Source organism: Nanorana parkeri, unplaced genomic scaffold (assembly GCF_000935625.1).
Source record: "Nanorana parkeri isolate BGI_ZX_2015 unplaced genomic scaffold, ASM93562v1 scaffold1156, whole genome shotgun sequence".
Classification (NCBI taxonomy): domain Eukaryota; kingdom Metazoa; phylum Chordata; class Amphibia; order Anura; family Dicroglossidae; genus Nanorana; species Nanorana parkeri.
Genome location: NW_017307424.1, coordinates 23,409 through 36,913, shown reverse-complemented (window position 1 = coordinate 36,913; position 13,505 = coordinate 23,409). Strand labels below are relative to the sequence as shown.

Here is a 13,505-nt window from a genome sequence, read left to right as displayed (position 1 = left end):
TTGATATTTTTTTTAAGTTGATGCTTAACACAATAAAACTTCATTCTGGAAAGAAATTCAGGTATATCAGAAATTTTCATTAACGGACAATTTGTATTCATTTGCATTTATTATTTCTATCATTCAGAAATTTGTATGCATCCGAATGTATGAATTTCTGAAAATTGGTCCGAATAACAAATCTTTCCAAAACGAATCACACAAGTCTAACTTTTAATGTACTAGTTATCAAAGCAGTAATTTCTGACATTCAGTAACTTTTGATGCAGGAAAGATTTTTCAAGCACAGAATACCCCCATTGTGGGAAAGGTGAGTACACATTCATTTACTTAAAGTGTAACCTCAAGAAAAAATATTTCCCTTATTATTCAGTTATTAGCACTATATCATGCGACCATTTAAAATAATACACAGGAGTGTTTTAACAGATTAAATATAAATACAGATTCATGGTTAATGCTGATCCACTACAGCCTATTATTATTTTTTGTTTGGGCAGAGTAATGAAGGCATAGAACATCTGTCAGGTATTTACTGTACTATCCCTATTAGGGAGATTTTCCATCAGCTCAGATTTAGACAGAAAGTGATGATAAATCTCTCCAGTGAGGACACAAACTGTAGCAAAATACTTTTTTTCAGTAGAATGGGAGTGTGTTAGAAACTTTGGCTATTATCACTGTTCATTAGTTTCTGCCAAGGTAATGGTTGCGCCTCTCATTTCTTGTTCTTCTGTCACAGGGAAAGTAATTGGGTCATGGACAGCAATAATAATTTTGACAGAATTATTTACTTTTACAAGTCTATCTAAAACTAAAACAATGTGAATAAGTTTGCCCTAGAATCATGATCATCTAAAGTGAAGAACAGATAATCATCAGCACACATGCAGTGAAATCGTAAATTCTTGTTCAGTTTATTAAGTCATCATCATTGGTCATAAAACACCAACACCAAAGTAACCGAACAATAGTGCCACCTGACTGAAAAAAATCATCATCAGTGGTGTATCCCTACATTAAGTACTTAATAATACTGAATACAGTCAGTGAAATAACTTAAGAACATAAGAAAGCATGTATGGGTCCCAAGTAGCAAACATCTTCAGCTACTGTTGGGAAACATCTTAATTTTGTTAAGTCACTTTTAAATTTACCAAATTTTTGCACAACTTCATTGGCATGTGATGATGTCATCAAAATAAATCTGATAATCTAGTTCTGTGGTGGCTGTGCATCATTTTTGTAACAAGCTTTCCCCTGGGCCCATGGTTAAAAATGTGTGCTACTGTGTAATTTTTTTTTAATATGGCTAATGAAAATGTGAATGTAAAATATACTTCACTGAACCTTAGCACAGTACATAACAATTCTGAAGCATTAGCTGCCTTTACAATAATGATAAGCAAATTACCCAAATGTTTTATAAAGATATTACATGTTCACATACTGTATTATTAATTGTATAAGAAATAATTCACATATTTTCAAGTCAGCGCGTAAGAAATTCAGTCAGCTTTGAATTTTAACATTACATTAATTGGGGAAGAATAGGACTAAATTGAAAAGCTTGTATAAGGATTATGGTTCCTTAGCAATTTTCTGTAGTGCATAATAACTCTTTTTACATGAGTATTTTAATATATTTAGAATAATGAGGTGTTTGCTATAGGATTACTATGGTAATAACACTAGCTTTCCGAGTTTTTCTATGGAAAATATATCAGCATTATTTTACGTTAGTCTGTATCTTACATCATTCACTCCTGTTCTGGTTACAGTATTTTTATATTTTAAATTACACTTCTTTTGTGCATCTATTAAAAGGAAAGCTCTTTATGTTTACAATATCACTTTTTTATATTATATATTAATTGTGTTATCTAAATTATAATATTTAGCTGTGTGAAAAAATATGTAACTACAAACAATAGATTAAAGGAGAACTATGGGGCAACCTTTCTTGCCCATAGTTCTCTTCAGGGTCAGTGGACTATATGCTGAGAATGCAGGGCTACTCCACAGCCAGGATGGATCCCGACAATACTGTTGAGATTCCCCCCACTGGCTGATTTTTAGCTGGCTTTGCCTCTCTGGAGGCAGAGCCAGCTGTGCCCATTCCCTCTCTGTCCTTTCCTCCAATCAGCGCTGGAGAGGGGAGAGGCTGAATCCCTGTGGGGAGTGGTGACTAACAGTCACCGCTCTCTGCAGGGAGAGGATTGGGAAGTCATCAATCGGTGGTGTGTGTTCCCTGACTTCCCTATCAATAGAACTGACCTGTGACAGCTTCTTTGTCACAGGTTGGCTTGAATTATGGGGATGAGTGTTTTTACTCACCCCATAATTCTGCTTTAAATATCTTCCTCTTCCTGTAAAAGTAATCTTCAGAAAAAATATTATTCACACCCCACCCCTTTAGCTAATTTAAAACAAGTTAAAATATAATACAGTGGGGAAAGGGTCTTTTTAATGTGACTTTGAGGGCAGCATGGAAAAAACTCCAATAATTTAAATGACATTGTTAGGAGATGCCTTTAAGCTGTATGTGGTACTCTGGAACCATACAGTGATTCAGTATTCTAACATCACATATGTTGGATGGTGGAAGTAGTAGTCACAACAGATCTTAAAGCTATAGGCTAGTTTAAACTTACAAAATAAAGCTAAACTAAAGCTCACAATTTTGTATAAATTGTATAGCAGTACAAGAGTAATATAGTATGGTTTGTGAGCTTCTTTTTTTGCAGTACCAAAATTAAAAAAGAACTACAAGTGTTTTACCCAATAGTTCTCTTTAGGACAACGGAAGGACATTTACTTACCTCCTCCTGTGTCCATTTGTTCCTTCACTCAGCGCTGGAGGATCAAAGAGTGGAGGGGGAATCCCTGCGGGGAGCGGTGACTGATCGACTCCCTGCAATGAGTGGTGACTGTTGGGAAGTGAGCGGATCAGTGCATGTTTCTGCTCATTTCTCGATCGAGAGAGCTGACCTGTGACAGCTTCTTTGTCACAGGTCGGCTCTATCTATGAGGATGAGTGGAAATCACTCACCTCATAGTTCTTCTTTACCTATTAAAAACAAGTTTAATGGCTCTTCTTTCTCCTCTAAGGTGTAAAGCAGCCTGTTGACTGTACCTGCTGCTAATGCACCTTCTTCTACCACCTCTTCTCCACTTCTAATGCTAATCCTGGTGTAGCCCAACAAACTTGCAGTGGGGAGTCGGCAGACTTATTTAATTACTAACTTGCTACAGGAAGATAATCTTCTTTATGTTTAAACATTATTCCTTGCAGATATTGAGGATGAGGAAGACATCTCTATGACCATTGAGGGAGAGGACATAAGGCAGAAGGAAGCAAGAGGCAATGATTTTTCAGCAGATGGAGCTTGCTACAAAATAGGCTTCAGTGATGAGGAGGCGGTGGATGAAGATGTGGCAAACTGATTAGAAAAGAAAGATATTAGGGAAAGGCAGAACAGCAGCAAGCGAGGATATTTTCCAGATGTGGGATCAGGGGCAGCTTTTAGAGGACTGGAGGTAGTATCCATCCTAATCCATTAGGAGCTCTGCAGGGCATATTGTAATGTATACACTGGTAGGGCCATTGGTGTATTATTGTTGTATGCAGCCTCTGCCTGCAGTGCATCTGCCATGGTAAAAGTAACAGGTATTTGGGTACCACATTCATAACAAATGACTCTGCACTGCAGAGCTTAGTGGAAGCATCACATCTGCAAGCAAAAGACCCTACATCCTCCTCATTCCTCACTTTCCACATCTCCCCCTCTCCACAAGAATCTACTGCTGCATCTGCCACAGTATCTGCAACTGCTAGTGACAGGGAAGAACGTCTCACAAGGGACTTAGGATGCATTATGGCAAGTGAGGAAGAAGGCCATTGGGCCACGCTACGAAATGTCAAGCAAACTCTTGAACTTCTGCAGAGTTATCTTACCCCGCCCTGAGTCAGGGTCCAGAAGAAAAAAAAATTCCGAAATCACCCCATGGTGATTATTTTTCTACAGTATGGGTGGGTTTTGATCTATTATTAACTTTTTTTCTGTGAATGAGTAACAAGGGGTACATGATAATCAGTCACCAAGAGAGGTTTTTGTTATTAGGGGCGGGGGACATTCTGTTTGTGTGACAGAATGTGAGAATAAGGTCTTTGAACATGGGGACAAGGTGCCTTGTAAGAGAGTGGGGATTTACCACTGCCTTTACAAGATACCCTTGTGATGTAGGGGTCATGTGTCCTGGTATGGAGGCAGTATGGTAAGGAGCTGGAGGGCCAGGCTGCATGCCTAGATAGCATTTTTTATAAATTTTTAGGCAGACCCCAAATTATTTTAATTGTATTAATGGTGTGTTGGTGCTTTAGAAAAAAAACAGCCTAACCCTTACAATCCATGCAAAATTATTAATCAGCCATTCAGCCTGGTTAGTAAGGAAAGGGAGGCAGTGAGTATGTGCCCCCTCTCCTGAACCATACCAGGCCACATGCACTCAACATTGGTAGGATACTTTGTAAGTAGAGGGTCAGCTTAGCCTCAAGGCACCATGCTACCATGTTCAATGGGGCAGGGGCCTTATCCACACAAACCCATACTCATTCTGAGGAAGGGGATCCCGAAACATTGCATTAAATTTGAAATTCTGCATGTCCATCAATAAAAAGATGCATTTGTACAGCATCTGGAGTGCCGTGTCCATATTCCTACTCTGTGCATGAGAAAGGTTGCCATCCATTGATTACCGCTGCACCCACCTGTTCTACATGGAAAAAGTGGTCAGGAGTGCGATGCGTTCATAGACTGTTATCCCCACAAACTGTCTCACAAAAGGGATGAGGGTCTGTGAGGGGGAACTTATTAGAATATGGAAGTCCTCTTTAGAATAATGAGGCCCTGGATATCAACCCGCTTTTATGTGAATGGGAACAGGGTTCATAGTACACCTCGTTACTCATTCACAAAAACAAAGTGGAAAACAAATAAAAACACCCAGACTGTTAAAAATGTTGTTGATTGGAAAAAAAAACAAGCAATGGCCTCTCATCTAAATCCAATGTCAACCACCTTGTCCAGTGTTGTAGATCCACGCCAATCACTATAATCTGTTGCACTATGATGTAGACTGTCCGATATTACAACCTGTCGGACAATGTTAACTTACCACCGAAGTTGACAGATCTCTAGCCAGCTGCTGTATGTAAACAAACAGACTAGGAGTCCTGGGTGACCCCATTGACCAAAATTATTCTCGACCATATCAAGTCAGTGATGTCACCAAGCAGCAATGACTTGCTTGTTTAAATTCAGCAACTGGCCAGGGATTTGTCATTTTCAGTGAGTTTAGTAGTTGTGGAGTGAATAATTATGATTGATGTAGATCTACATTACTGGATGTCATTGGCATTGGATTTGCATCAGGGACATTGTTTTATTTATTTTTTCAATAAATTACTTTTTTACTGGCATCAGTGTTTCTAGTTACAATTTAAATTTTTTTAAACGGGTACTCATTCACATATGGACTATCAGATTCACATAAGGGCTTTCAGATTCTGATATATTCCCCATCCTGCAGACCCCCACATCCCTTTTGGGGACAGGATATGGGGATTAAATCTTTAAACTTCATCAACATGGGCTCAATATGTGCTCAAGAGACAATCCCAATGTTAAGGGCATGTGGGCTGGTATGGTATGCCCCCTTTCCTTGCCACCCAGGATACATGCATGGACCACCCTATATCCAGCAATCTAACTCCACTTTGTCCAAGCTGTTTGCACTTCAACCCCTCTTATACAATCTATCAGAAAGTTCAAGGCCCTGGGTGGCCCCAGAGTGGGAGATTCCCAGCCACCATGTCTTATTTTGTTTTTAATTTGTATTTTTTTAATTTTATTTAAAGTAATCTCTTTATTATGTGGTAATGATGCTGTGGTCAGGCAGCACACAGCAGCCGCATCTGCAATTCCTCTAGCATAGTATTTCTCCTACCAGGCTCACATAAATCAGGTTTTTCTTAATATTTATGTTTTATTATAATCAGGACACTGAGACATAGCTCCAGGGGTAAAACCTAAGGCAATAGGCTGCCCACCCCTCCACAACACAGTGGGAAGGGCAGCCAGCAGAAAATTAAAAGTGTAAAATTCTACACCCATAGACTCCCTGTTCTTTGCCAAATAAGGACCATCCAAAAAATGACAGGCAAGCCTAAAAGGAAAGGAAGAGATGCTGCCACATGGAGGAAATAATGTGACCTCTTCCACCTCCTCTCTATCCTCTACCTTCCTCTACTCCTCCACCCCATTGTTCTCTCACCTCTTCCTCCTCCTCCTCCCCCTCCTACATCATATGCTTCCTCTGCTCCTCCCCCTTAGTATATTTTACCTGCTATCACAGTTTAAGTATTTTCATTTTTGTTAACAATTGTTTACAGGTTTACTTTTTATGATTTTCCTTATTTTATTAACTATTATTTTTTTCCTTGTAATGTTGTACCTTCTCAGTTCAAGCAAACACAGGCAGAGGTGGCAAGGCTGTTTCTAAAGTGCTTACATTTGGGTGTAAGAGAATATGGTAGAGGATGTGTGCTGTTGTGGGTGCACTATGTTTACGTTTTCATAAATATAGTGGTCCTTCTTTGGATACTTTGTGTTATAGGGTGATAAAGCTCTGCCCCTGTTTCCCACAAACTTTTGCCTGTAAATTACTTGCATAATCTACTGCAGTTATTATTTAAAAAATTACAGTGAAAAAACAATTGAAGCCATATTCGGTTTAGACAGCAGAAAAAGGCTTGGCACTTTTTTTAAAAATAAGGAACCATTTAACTTTTTCTTGTGCAGTCTGATGTATATTTTCTTCATCCACATTCTCATTCCTTAAAATGTCATAGTCCCTTGTTTCTTCAGCTTCTCTCCATTGATATACCACCTTCATAGTTAATGACTGATGTCCCGTTGCAGTACAAATGGCAGATGGATCCACACTTCTTTTGTCCAGGGTACAGGATACATTGAGCTGAGTGATATGTTATCAGATGTGCACTCTGACCAGGTTCATTCTCCCCTTTACCATTTTCCCCCTTTTTGGCTCCAGACATCCCAACAATCTTGACAAGTCTTATTTGTACACATTGCACTATATGTTCATCCCTATGGTCTGCTACTTAGATACACTTACAGTAGCTCAGCTAAACCACATACAGTAGGTTTTACTTTACTATGTACTAAGAGCATAACAAACATCTATATCATGAACGTAATGTTTAAAGTTAATGTATGTCACCTTCCCATCTTTTGGCTCTTTTCTGACTTCATAATTCCTAAACAGATTTATTTTACACTCTTTCTCCAAGTGGTCCACTGCAGCCCCCTTTTGGCTGGTCACGGTGTCATGCCTTTCGCACACACCAGGTCAAAGGCCACATGTGCACTTATCAATGCATCATCTCTTTCTCAACAATTTAGCTTCCATATTTTTCTTTTCTTATTTCCACTATGTATCTTTCCCTCTACTTAGGTCCTTTGCCATTTTCTGTTCCTTTCATGTTTCCCTTGAGTACCAGGGGGTCTGCCCTAAAGCATTGCCTATACCGTTCAAATGGCTCTTAATTCACTCTCTTTAAATTTCCAGGCACCTAACTCTCTCCAAAAAGGAGCCAAAAATATCTGAGCACATGTGTTGGTTTTGAGTGTGTGACATTTTGGTTTTCTCATTTGTCAATTATACGAGCTGATACCATTCATTGGGTGAAGGGAGTTCCACTTGTTTACTGCTGTGACTGCAAATAACCCTTTCAGATTAAACCTACTTTCCTCAAACCTTAAATTGTGGCCATGTGTCCTCATTAAGGACCTAACAGTAAACAAGTTGTTATTGGCTTTACAGTTACCAGTAATTAATTAGTGGATAGAGATCATGTCTCCTCTTAAGTGTCTCTTCTCTAAGGTAAATAATAAGTTGGACATTTTAGTTTAATTTATCTAATCATTCTTCATATTTATGGTTTTCCAGCCCCTAAAGTTTTGTTGAAACCCTGGAGATTGGTATATTATATATCAGCAGTGTTTTGGCGTAACTCCCAATGTTCCCCTGTTTGCTGTACAAATTAATTGTGTTGCCCTTCATTGGATTCTTTCCAATTCTAGAGCATCTCTTCCATTGATGGATGATCAAAACTGGACTTCATACGCAGGGTGAGGCTGAACCAATGTTTTGTAAAAGAGTAAGTGTATTGATTTGAATAAATACCCTTTTTAATTCATGAGAGTATTCAGCTTGCTTTGCTAGAAGCCGCCTGGCATTGCTTGCTGTTACTAAATCTGTGGTCCACTTAGACCCCAAAATCTTTTTCCAACTCTGATTCTCCCAATGTAATCCCTCCTAATGAGTATCCTTCTTATATGTAGTTACCTAATATACATCTATACTCTTTTTTTTTAACCACATTTGTGCTACACTTTTCAGTCAGTACCATTTCAGTCATTAGGGATTTAAAAATCAGGAAAAGTGGCTTGGCTTTCACTGAGCTAAGTTCACTTAGGACTTGAAGCCTTAATTACTTGTTTATATTTAGCTTTTCTTGTCTGTTTCAGATCACATTTTCTGACAAACATAAGGGTAGTTCCCTTACATTGCTATGAGCTTTACTAATCCTTCTTTATCTTGTGTATAAACTGAAAAAGTTAAGTATTGAACACATTAGCCCTAACCATATCATTTGTGATCATTCATCCTTTATGGGGCCTACCTGTTCTGTCCTTATCTTTTTACTGGTAATATAGCTATGGAACTTATATGGGTTTCTCTTGCTTTTTGTGTTATCATAATCTATTTTAGAAGCTCTGATAGAATTGATCCACATATGTTTAACGTTTGTTCTATTATATTTGTTTCTCAATGAAATGCAAAGACAAATGCTATTATTTGACATACCCTTAAAACACTTAAACCCTTGCCATCCACCCATCGTAAAAACACGGGCAGATGCTTCCAGGTGGGTGGACGTACATTTACATTATTTATTTCTGCTCACGCAGAACAGAATTCCACCAGGAATGTGAACTACCAGCTGTTACATACAAGCATTTAGCCAACCCTATAGCCGGCAGATCACTTGTATGAGGATACACAGTGCCACCCCCTCTGCTGCTCTCGATGCCGGTTATTACGTGCACCGCTGTCGTCCCACCTGCTGGCCTGAGATTGAGAACACCGGCACAGAAGCACTCTGTACTGAAAAGGAGGAGAGATCAGCATTCTCCCACCACTAATTTCTCCTCCTTTGCTCTCTAAAGGTGGAAGCATTGTCTATTACATCACTTCCACCTTTAGCTGTCATTTCTCTGGCTGCTATAGCCAGAGAAGAAGCTGGTGAAGCAGACATCTGCATCATCAGCTTCTTTGGGGGTCCCCAGGTGACATTAGGGGTCTAAGAGAACCCTTATGTCTCCATAAAGAAGACCTGTCATTGTTTTTTGGCTATTACATAGGGGGATTTTTAACCCCCCTATGTGATAGCAATCAAGTTAAGTGTAAAAAAAAAATGAAAGTCTCCTAAAAAAAAACCACACCAAAAATGTTTTAAGTCTCCCGCCCCTGCGTGCAGGCACTTATAAATGTAAATGTGCGTTGCGTGCGCCTACATGCGAAAACAATTACACATACTACATATTGTCGTGAACGTCGCAGTGAGAGAAATTTAGGGCCATTAATCACTGATAACACTAATGAGCGGTAAAAGTGTTGCCTATGGCCAATTTGGGGCCTCATAGTTTTGTTGCGATTTTGCGGGCGTACACAATTTTAAAGCTAAACATGTTTGGTGTCTTTTTAGCCAATGTGACCCCATCTTTAATATTTTACAAAACAATTGGGTACTGATTAAAGTTTTATAACATAACGTATGTTTTCAAAATGTTTGGTACTTCTTTCATTATATAGTAAAAAATAAAAATCCCAGTGGTGATGAAATACCACCAAAAGAAAGCTCTATATGTCCCTAAAAAATGGTATAAAACTCATTTCAGTATAGCATTGCGTGACGGAATAAAACTCAGTCAAAGTACTGCAGCGCTGAATACTGAAAAATGGCCAGGACAGGAAGGGGGTTTAACACCCCGGTCAGCAAGTGGTTAATTTGGTCCAAAATAATATTGCATAGCAAGCATTGCAACTTGATTCAATTTAGAGCTCTACCCATGTCTCTCTTTTCTATAACTTACTTTAAGCATAATTAAACTGTTTTCACTACTTCCTAACTTGCATGTCTGCAATGAGCTCTGTATTATCAGAAATTGCCAGATCTAGCAGATCATTATTTTAGTTAGGACTTCTCCCATATGACCCATTCAATTATCCTGCTGAGTGTTCAAAATCTGGCAAGCCTTAGTGGAGTGTGCAGTACCATTTGTCAAATCAATGTCTGGATAATTAAAGTCTCCCATATTAATAACATTACCCTTTTTTCCAGTGAACTCTGTCTGCATTAGAGTCCTCCCCTCTTCCTCCCTACTACTATTTACTACTAGTAGCACTCAAGCCATAAATACTCTTCTATTACTCATTTGTAACATCCTCTCTCACACTCACTTTCAGATTTGGCTTGACATATAGGTGAAACTCAAATAATTAGAATATCGTGCAAAATATAATTGCAGTAAGTTCTGCAAAAGGGGCCCAAACCAAGTACTGAGTACATATGCATGCTTGTACTTTTCAGAGGTCCGATATTGTTCTATGTACAATCCTTGTTTTATTGATTGCATGTAATAATCTACTTTTTTGAGGTTGTGGATTTGGGGTTCTTGGGATTTTCATGAGCTGTAAGCCATAATCATCACAATTATGACAAATCACGGCTTGAATTATCTTGCTTTGCATGTAATGAGTCTATCTCATATATTAGTTTCACCTTTTAAGTTGCATTAGTGAAATAAATGAACTTTGCACGATATTCTAATTATTCGAGTTTCACCTGTACTGTAGACACACACCTCACTTCTTCTGTGAAGCCTGTCCCTCCCAAAGAGAGTGTAACATTGGATATTCAAATCCCAGTCTTGTGAGCAGTCCATCCAGGTTTCCAATTTTCCCATGAAGTAAAAATCCTCCACTAATAGCAAAAGTTATATATGATTCATTTATTTGTCAGACTTCTAGCATGTGTGTGCATGCCTCTTAATTTTGTATAAGTAACTATTTTTTTATTATTGCATGCTCATGTAATACATTTTGTAATTGCTGTATTTCCTGCATTGATTTTAGATAATATTTTTTTCCCAGCTGTCTGGTTTATGCACTCCCTCCACCCCATTATGCCTATCTCAATACCTTTTACCTGCATTGGTTCCTGCTCACTATACATTAAATCCCCTTCATATCCATACCCCCACAATATAGTTTAAATGCTTCTCCAACCTTCTAGCTATTATCTCCTTCAAAAGAGATGCACACTCCCCATTTAAGTGCAGTCTATCCCTAGGAGCCAATAGCCAACCATAACTTTGCCCAATTCTCCAAAAACCCAAGCCCTCACCTTACATTAGCTTCTTAAAAACGTTTTCAAGTCCCTGAGCTTTCACTGCCTCATAACACAAGGCGTATTTTGGACAGTACCACCTTAGATGTCTTTTTCTCAATCATTTTTTAGGACACTCCTTCTTCCTCTAATTTTGTCATTTGTATAAATATGTACCATATTAGCGGAGTCCTCCCTAGCCCCACCCAGGCACCTGGCAAATAGCACTCTGTTGGTGATTACAGTCAATGTGACAGATTAACCCATCTGACCTCCTAATAATCGAGTCCCCTACCACCAGTATCTGTCTCCTCTTGCATATACTCCTGTTCCCACCCTTACTAAAGCAGTCAATCCCCTTGCAGCTAAAGGATGTATTCTGTTCCAGCAATGCAAACCTTGAAGTAATACCCCCATCGTCATGCAACGAACATGCAACGTCATGCAATGGACATTTTTATTGGGGTGTATCAATCCTGGACTAGCCTCTCTAACACTTTTCCTCCATTTACTGACATCAACATTATTAACTGCCTCCCTGCCGGCCGTTCTCAGAAGGGCTGCCGGCCGGGAGCTTCCTGTATGTAACAGGTTGTCTGTTAGCCCTGCCCACTCGTGTGCACGGAAAACTACCAAAATTTAAAAACAGGCAGCGATGCCTGTTTACAAACAAGCCGTCTTCCGGCTATAGAGCCAGCGGATGGCTTGTATGGGGTGCCGATCGGAGCTCCCCCCCTCCACGGCCCCGCTCCCGCTGGTCCCGTGCCTGGTGCAAGCCCGGGACCAGCATGGTGACTCTCTGACAGGGGATCAAAGAGAGTTTGGTACACAATCTCCCTCTGGTCCCCTTTCTGGTGTGAGAATGCAGAAGTCATGTATATTACACCACTTCCGCATTCTTGTGTCACTCTCCAGCTTCAGAAGCTGGAGAGGAGCTGATGAAGCAAATCTCTGCTTCATCAGCTTTTTGGGGATCCCTAGGTGACATTAGGAGTCTTGGAGACCCCTGATGTCCCCATAAAGAGGACCTGTCACATATCTTTGCTATCACATAGGAGGTTTTCTTAGCCCCCTATGTGTTAACAATAAAGTTAAGTGAAAAATAATTAAAAAAAAAATATTTTTTTAAAAATCCACATCCATACATACACGCGTGCAAGCATGCGTTGGGTGCGCATACACGCTCAAACAATGAAGGCGCCCATTACGCTGCACATGTTACATATCGCCCCGAATGTTGCAGTGAGAGCAATAATTCTAGGGCCATTAATCACTGATAACACTAAACTGATGAGCGGTAAAAGCTTTTAAAGTTTCACCTATGGTCAATTTTGGATATGTTCGTTTTATGGTCAATTTTGGATAGGTTCGTTTTTTGTGATTTTGTGGGTGCATGCAATTTTAAGGCTTGACATATTTGGTGTCTGTTTACCTGACATGACCCCGTCTTTTATATTTTGCCAAAGAATTGGGTAATAAGAAATGTGTTATTACAAAATGTAAAAAAAACTAAACTTTTTTTTCAAATTTTTCAGTAATTTTTTCATAATATAGAAAAAATTTAAATCGCACTGGTGATTAAATATCACCAAAAGAAATCTCTAAATTCATTTCAATACAGCGTTGCATGACAGCTTAAATGTCAGTCAAAGTACTGCAGCTCTAAATATTGAAAAGTGGCCTGGCCAGGAAGGGGGTGTAAACACCTGGTCTTCAAGTGGTTAATAACAAGCAAATATTGATGTTATTAAATGCCCTTTGTTTGCAGATGATATATTACTGTCTCTCACATTTCAGCATATCTCCTTCTTAACCTCCTAATTCAACTAGATAAGTTTGTTACCATCTTATGTCTTGCACATGGCTGGATAGTTAATGTTAACACAGACTCACCTTAAACTACCTTCAGTGAACAGTTTGTTCTCTTAATAAACTAAAACACCCTGGAATATATTATATATATATA

General features: G+C 39.0%; 1 protein-coding gene across 1 annotated transcript in view; it reads left to right on the top strand.

Annotated features, from left to right (window-relative positions):
* The window catches only part of LOC108796710 (cadherin-12-like), a gene marked incomplete at its 3' end in the record, with an annotated part of 109,396 nt that overhangs the window by 75,494 nt on the left and 20,397 nt on the right, over positions 1–13,505 (top strand). The gene's annotated exons all lie outside the window — the stretch shown is intronic.